At 42.7% G+C, this 7658-nt stretch overlaps 1 long non-coding RNA gene across 1 annotated transcript; it reads right to left on the reverse strand.

The window, feature by feature from the left end:
• Nucleotides 1–3298: 3298 nt before the first annotated feature.
• On the reverse strand, nucleotides 3299–6010 carry LOC118600089. The gene is made up of 3 exons (XR_004949656.1): nucleotides 4398–6010; nucleotides 3499–3598; nucleotides 3299–3450 (listed from the first exon to the last, which is right to left on the reverse strand). It is a non-coding gene; the product is annotated as an uncharacterized LOC118600089 (long non-coding RNA).
• Between the last annotated feature and the right edge of the window lie 1648 nt (nucleotides 6011–7658).

The raw sequence follows: 7658 nt of genomic DNA on the forward strand, positions 1-7658 counted from the left end.
GATTCGAACCGGGGCCTTCTCGCTGTGAGGCGAGAGCGCTAACCACTGCGCCACCGTGCAGCCTGGGAGAGTAACAACTCATCGATTTAATTGTTGAATCGATGTACTTCAGAGGTGCAATTGTCAGATCTGACTGCGTAGTCTTCTGTGGTTCTACAGAACTGAGTCCCAGGGGCAGATGGTGTTGAGGATCCGCACAGTCTGGTCCGTAAAACTGTCAGTCTTGTTTTGGAATCTTAGACAGTCTGAACTGGGGTGTGAGGGGTGTGAATTGTGGGTGTGGTCTTCAGCAATGGTCAGTGGGAGATGCTGTGACAATCAATCAACTGTGGAGAGACTCAGCAGCACCAAGTTTTTAATGGGTTTACTTTTCTGAGGACCTTTCCTGGACTATAAATTAAGCACAAATGGTTGGTCTTACATCAGTCAAAGACCTAATTGTCCAGATGACTGAGGTCCCTCATGGTGGTCCAGTGATGATCATCATGTTAAAGATGTTCTGAGAGTCAGAGACAGGAATGGACACATCACTCTCTGAGGGGTTTGTCTGTCCTGCATGGTCCAGTTCCTGAACTAGGAAGTGATGCAGCCAGTCAAGAAGCTCTAAAGTGTGCAGGTGCAAAAGGTTGTTAACACCATCCATCCATCCATCCATCCATCTTCTTGACCGCTTCTTCCCTTTCGGGGTCGCGGGGTGCCGGAGCCTATCCCGGCTACTGAAGGGCGAAGGCGGGGTACACCCTGGACAGGTCGCCAGTCCGTCGCAGGGCCTCAATCACACACACATTCACTCTCACATTCACACCTAGGGACAATTTAGAGTCACCAATTAACCTATGAAGCATGTTTTTGGATGGTGGGAGGAAGCCGGAGTCCCCGGTGAAAACCCACGCATGCACTGGGAGAACATGCAAACTCCACACAGAAAGGTCCCAGCCGGGAGTCGAACCGGGGCCTTCTCGCTGTGAGGCAAGAGCGCTAACCACTTGCGCCACCGTGCAGCCCGTTGTTAACACCCGTGAAGGAAATCTATCCTGTGAGCCTTTACCTTAAAGTAATTAAGGGATTTGTGAATTTGAGGGATCTTTGGGGGGAAGTTGTCCAGGCCTTAATCCCCTTATGGGGCATCCCATTGTATACAAGTTCTAGATGACGCAGCCAGAAAACACCCACGCGCTCCAACACACAGCGCTTCACTGCGCACCGGTCAGCGGGCACGCGCGCTCACGGGCACAGCAGGTGCACGCACCATGCAGCTTCACACCCCCCCAGTCAGTGTAGTCATGTCTAATCTGAACATTATTAGCTGGAATGTTCGTGGAATGAACTCTGGACCCAAGAGGATGAAAGTTTTAAACCACCTGAATGATTTAAAAGCAGATATAGTTTTACTGCAGGAGACCCACTTATCCTGTCGCTTCCTTGGTCTGGAGGAAAGCCTGCTGAAGCTCACTCCACCAGCTCAGACGGCAATGTTGTGCAGCTGCGTGGTGGCGTTGCAGACGCATTTGGACCGAAAGATGAGTTCTGAGCCCCAGCCAACTGCTGCCCAGGAGAATCGGTTGAGTTTCCACCTGATCGCCAAGAGGACTCGAGGGACCCCGCTCTCAGCGGAGGTGACGCGCCGTGGTCGGGGGAGCCGTGGGCCGAAACGCGATCTTGCTAGCTCGGCTAATGTGGTGCTCATCAACCGCTATGTCCCGCTGGCTGAAGACCCAGGCCCTGTCGATCGGCCAACAAACCAACGGGACCCTTCGGAACCAGGACTCCATCACCATGGACCTCCAGCAGCACGGTCCTCTCAGCCTGCTGCAACGGGATTCATTCCGACTGCACCTCTTGCCTTCACCTCCTCCGCGGGTAAAACCACGGCTCTGGATCAAACAGTGGCGTTCACTGCTGCCTCCGGGCCTGCTTCGAATGGGCCTGACCAGACTGCTGCCTCCAGACACTCTTCGCGGGAACCAAGCTGGAGCACATCTTTTCCTGGAGCTGCGCCGCCGGCCCCACTGCCAGCCGGCACTATGCCCTCGGTCTGCATGAGGAAAAGGAAACGCTGCCGGCTGCTCCGCGCTGCGGTAACCTGACGCTCGGGCAAGCCCTTCTGACTGCTAAAGGTGTGTAATATAGTTTGACCGGGATGAAGTAACGGAGAGTACTTCTTCGATGAACTGGGACTTTTCCTGAAGCTCAGATTTTAGCCTACGAATGGTAGCTTGAAGTTGGCAATGATCCGAATTGCAGTCTCTGCAAACAGGAGCTCTGGGACCTGCATCTGTTAGAGCTTCATCCATCTAGGACATCATCCAGAAGGATGTCAGTTGAGGCTGGCAGCATCCCATTTCCTTAGACATCACAATGTCTCCAGAGTTTAAATATATGAACTTTTGGTGAAGAATTTGCGTTGTGTCATTCCTAAACTCAACTTTAGCCCAAGATGTGTTGATGATCTGATCAGCAGGTGGAATCAGCAGGTGGAGTCCAAAACCAACATGGGAGAAAATCTGATTGTTCTACTCCTGAACTTAACTTATTAAGCCTTTCAAAGTCAACTGTATCCAAATATGTGAAAGTATTTAACCTTTGGTACACCAAACAACCCATTTTTATGAAATATGAATAATTTTCACGAGCTTCTTTTCCTATCTGGAAGACCTCTGGCAGATCCATGGTCCATGATCCATACATCAGTATCCATCCTTCTGAACATGTACTGCTGCCCCCTAGTGACCAGAACAGAGGAGTGGTTGTGTTGTTTCCTCTCCAGAGTCCGGCTGACTCGTCTCCTGCTGGTTGTTGATCTGGAAGTTTTCTGTCTGAATCTCAGAGTTTGTGTCTCCAGAATCATCAGGATGACTTTATTCTCTCTCTGCTCCACTCTTTCTTCTCTTTGTTTCCTTTGGACTTCAGATCTACACACTTCTTCACAGTAGTTGTGTTTGTCCAAACGTCTTTTTCACAGTTTGTCTCATTTGTCTCATTGTTGACACATTTTAAAATTGTTGTTTGTCTTAGAGACAGAATGTAAAAAAATAATCCTGGAAATTGTTGGATTTTTAGAGAATCTATTTGTGTAAGGGCAGAAAAGCAGAGAGAAAGTTGGAGTTGTTCTTAACATTCAGGTGATTTTTAGTTTTTCACTAATATGATTTGTGTTGTTATGTCTTTAATATTCCTTTTAATGTTTTCTATTGTGTGTATTTTTATCAAGATGCATTTTGATTGATATGTTTATTGTTTATTCTTGGCTTGTATGTAGATAATCATAACATCAGTTCATGACAACAGATACAGAACAGCTGCTGTGTTCAGTTAATGTGAATTGTTACAAAAAATACATAAAATTGAAAATAAATGGAACTTTTAACTGTCAGGACACCATTTCCCCTAATGCATTGTTTGTAGTGTCACACTATCTGACATGCACCATACATCAGTCACCTGGGTGATCTGAAATACGCCTACGACTGTCACAACTAGCCTACCTATCTGCCTTACCTCACAGGTGAGTTCAGGTGGGCGGAGCTCTAAATAAACTCGGCTGTGATGGCGCTCCTCGGTTCGGTTCTTCTCCTCGTTCTGGTCGGTTCTTCTGTTTCTGGAACACCAGGTGAGATGGTAGAAAACAGAACAGGTCAATGAGTGAACAGGTCGAACTTCTCTTTGAGAATCAGCAACGGTGACGTTTGTTTCTGAGTCTGAAAGTGGAAGAAAACGTTATTGAACAAATGGAACGGAACAGACCTTTGAACAGATCGTTATGAGGCGATATAATAAATCAGAGTCTGTAAATGATTACAAGCTGATTACAAATGCAGGAGAAAACAAGAAAAATTAAAGTAAATCAATCTGAACAAAGAGAATCAAACAACAGAATCATTTTAATACAGAAACAGAAGAGAAGATTTCATTCTATTGTTTCTATTTCTGGTTCTTAAATCATCTTCAGTGATTCCAGGTTTGATTAGGATTTATTGGAAAATACTCTGATTTTTTTCATTTATTTTTGAGTGGTCGTCATTCTTCATATATTTATATTGATGTATTTTGTTTAAATAGATTTCTAATATTATGGTGTTTAATGAACATGTTGGTAGTTCATCAAGAGAAAGTTCTCTGATCTCTCACAATATAGAGAAAGATAATTTTTTAAAAAATAAAGTGTCCTTTAGATTTCCCAGAATTATCTAGACTAAAAACAGATTGCATTAGATTAGCAAATATAGACCACAATGCATTGTTTTTGAAAGGTTTTTTGTGGGTAAAAATATATATTTCAATGTTTGTTTTATAAACCATCCAAATTTCTGATCTTCAGAACGTAGTGGATTCAGAAACAGTCTTCATCAAATATGCAGATTAGGTTTATATGTTGATGATGTCATATTTGTATTTACCAGAACAGCCTCTGATCTTCTGATGTAGGTCTGAGGATTACTGCTGAATCTGGAGATTACATCATTCTGAGATGTGAAGATCCAAACATCGATGAGATTTTCCTTCTAGAATGGAGAAAACTAAACCTGCAGGGAGAAGAAATTGTGTTTTTATACGGGAATGATGGAATTCTAACACATCAGGATGAATCTTTCAAGAACTGAGTGTTTCTGAAACACAGTCAGATGAAGGATGGAGATCTGTTGAGATTATTCTGTGTTTTTGTTGTTCTTGGTCGTATTCTGAGCTGTTCTTCTCACTCACACCACTTCCAGCTTCCTTTCTGAGACATAGTTTCTGCAGAGCGGCAGGAGTTCAGTAGAAATTCTCCTCTGAGTTGTAGACAGGACTGTTGGCCTGGAGTAAGCCCATACCCATTTCCCATCATCCATCTGTTGACACCCTCTTCAGCTAGCTTACAGCCCAAAGCTAACGTTAGCGGTGCAACAAAAATGACAGAAATATTGTTTCTATCCATCCGTCTGGTTCTGATCCAGATTCCAGCTCAGACCCGGAAAACAAAGACGTTCATGGATCTGTTTATCTACAGGTGGAGGAATCTGAAATGGGCGGAGCAGGAAGCTTGTGGCCACGCCCACCGTCTTTTCTACGTCACAAATGTGATGTTTTTTAAGAAGTGACTATTTGTATGTAAACAGGGCGGAGTCAGGGTTGGGTTAAAATAAGTTAATTTAATCCACACGTGTCACATGACCGTGTTACATGTGATCAAGACTCATTTCCATCAGTTTTTATGTTTAGTCTCATACATTCGTCAGTAACATCAGCTGTTTTTATATAGATTTTCTTTCATTAATCTGGTTCTAATTCATGATTTGAATGAAGAAATATTCAGAAATGCAATTTAGATTTTAATTTTCTTTACATGTCATAAAATTCTGCAGGAACCTGTTAAAAACAGCATTTTCATCAGAGTGGATCTTTAAATCTGTCCATGTTCAAACATCTGTTGAGTTTAGTCTTTGGTAGTTTGATTATTATTTTATATTTTCGTTTTGTAAACTAGTTTATCTGTGAATCTGTTTTTTATTCTGCCTTTTTTTCATGTCTGTAATTCTTAGAAACTTTCTTCACAGCTAAAACTGAAGAATGTTCCAGAATGTTGGTCTTTCAGGATGTTCGGTGTGAAGTTGGTTCTGGAAGATGCTTCTGGTGATAGTTTGAGTCAGACCGGTCTCTGAAGAACGGAGTAGCGGGACTCCTCAGGTGAGTTCCGTTAAGAACCTCCTCATCTGGAGCCCCGACGATGTGGATCCTCAGTTCGCTTTTGTTCCTGGTTCTGGTCGGTTCGTCTGTTTCCGGAACATCAGGTTAGTAAAAGTCTGAAAATGAATCAAAAAGTGGCGTAAAAAAGTTATAATGTTCTCTTTAACCCTTTAAGGCCTAAGCCTCAAAATGTCCGTCTGGACTTTTCTGCTAATTTTGACTCTGAAAGGGTCAGATAATGTCCTACAAATGTGTGCTTTTGCCCCTTTTTCCAGAAGACATTGAATTTTCAATATAAATAATCATTTTACATTTTTTTTATTAAATAGTAGTGTTAGACCAATTTAAAAAGTAAAAAAACACAAAATCGAAATGTGATTTTTAGATTTTTTAGTGAGAAAAACAGTGCAAATGTACATGAAGAACAGATTTTGTTTGTTAAAATATTAATTTTATTCAATGTCAAGCAATTTACAACAACATTTTTGTATATTTCCCTCTAAATGTGCAAAAAAACAGTGCATAAAATGCCAAATATCTCCAGGCGTTTTTGGTCACACAGTGGAGATCTGTCCTCTTTGGCTCCTCAAAGGTCTTGGTGATGCTGCCAGTGACAGTCACAAGTCCCAAACTTCCAGGAAGTGCTCTTGGTGCAAAGTTTGCAGCATCAGTGGGAAAAGATTTCACCTGGTGATGGTTTTCTGTATTTAGAGATGGTTGGACACCTGGGATCCGTCTGGGGTTGAATCTCAGTGGATGAGGATCGCCATCAGATGGTTCTGAATCTCTTCCACTGTTGTTGATGTGATGAGCAGCTTTGATCTCTGACCAAATCACCAGAACCTCCAGCATCCTCACGTTTTCTCATCTTTGGTCCTCCAGCATCATCAGCTGCAGCCCACAGGACACTTGAAGAAACATGGTTTTTATTTATTATGATATTTACTTCCTGAACAAACATAAATGCCTATTTTATAAAATTGCTTATAATATTTGAGTAAAAAAATAATCTAACTGACATCTGAATGACATTTCTCTCACATAGTTTGTGTTTCCGAGTAAAAACTAGCTAGCAACTGCTTGATTCCTTCAGGAAAAAACACGGAAATGCAGCTCCACAAATGTTACCTTTTCTCGCCAAAAATGACTTCTTCTTGTTGCTCCTTCGGTCCCAAAATCTTCTCTGAACCTCCATGAAGGTTATATTTCCCACGATGGTCGTCTTTCAGACATTTTTCACCGTTATAAAAACTCTTTTCGACCGCTCCGGTCTCTGCATCTCTCCTCCGCTCCGTTTGTCTCACCGGTAAACAACGGAGCCCCCCGCGGGCTTCTGGGTAGAATTACCGTAATGAACCGATATTCACAAGAAAGTGCAATGTCTCAGCTTTCAGAAACTGTTGAAATTTTTAAAATAGAGCAAACGGTTCTGGAGTTACGGTAATTCAAAGAGCACGTGTCCAAATGTGTCTGGCGCGACACGTTCGCCCTTAAAGGGTTAAGGAGCAGCGTCGTCGTTTAAAGGTCTAATGCGGAAGTGCCGCGTGCGTCTCGCCTCGCGCTGATCTTGTTCATAAAAATCGTTCTGTCAGAAACTCTCATGAGAGTCTGAGTTCTGCAGAGAACCTTCCTCCAGATGAACGTGTCCGAGCTGCTCTCCCAGACCACAGAATGAACTCGTTTGAGTGAAAACAACGACGTTAGCTTTTAGCCTCCTAGACATAGCATAGGAGGCAAAGGATTCTGGGAAATGTAGTTGAAATAGTAGCAGTTTAAAACCCACTGCATTAACAGGTTCTTGAGACATTTTTCTCAAGATAAAAAAAACATGAATGAACAAAATTAACTTAAAAGCTGCTTTTGTGAGAATTTCTTCATTCAAATAGTTTTGAATCAGGAACAAACGAAAAAAAACTGTTGGAAGAAGAGCTTATGTGTGATGTGGAAAATGGGAAATTGGAGTTATTTGCAGGTTTACGTGAAGGGGAAAAGTT

Source organism: Oryzias melastigma, linkage group LG18 (assembly GCF_002922805.2).
Source record: "Oryzias melastigma strain HK-1 linkage group LG18, ASM292280v2, whole genome shotgun sequence".
NCBI lineage: Eukaryota > Metazoa > Chordata > Actinopteri > Beloniformes > Adrianichthyidae > Oryzias > Oryzias melastigma.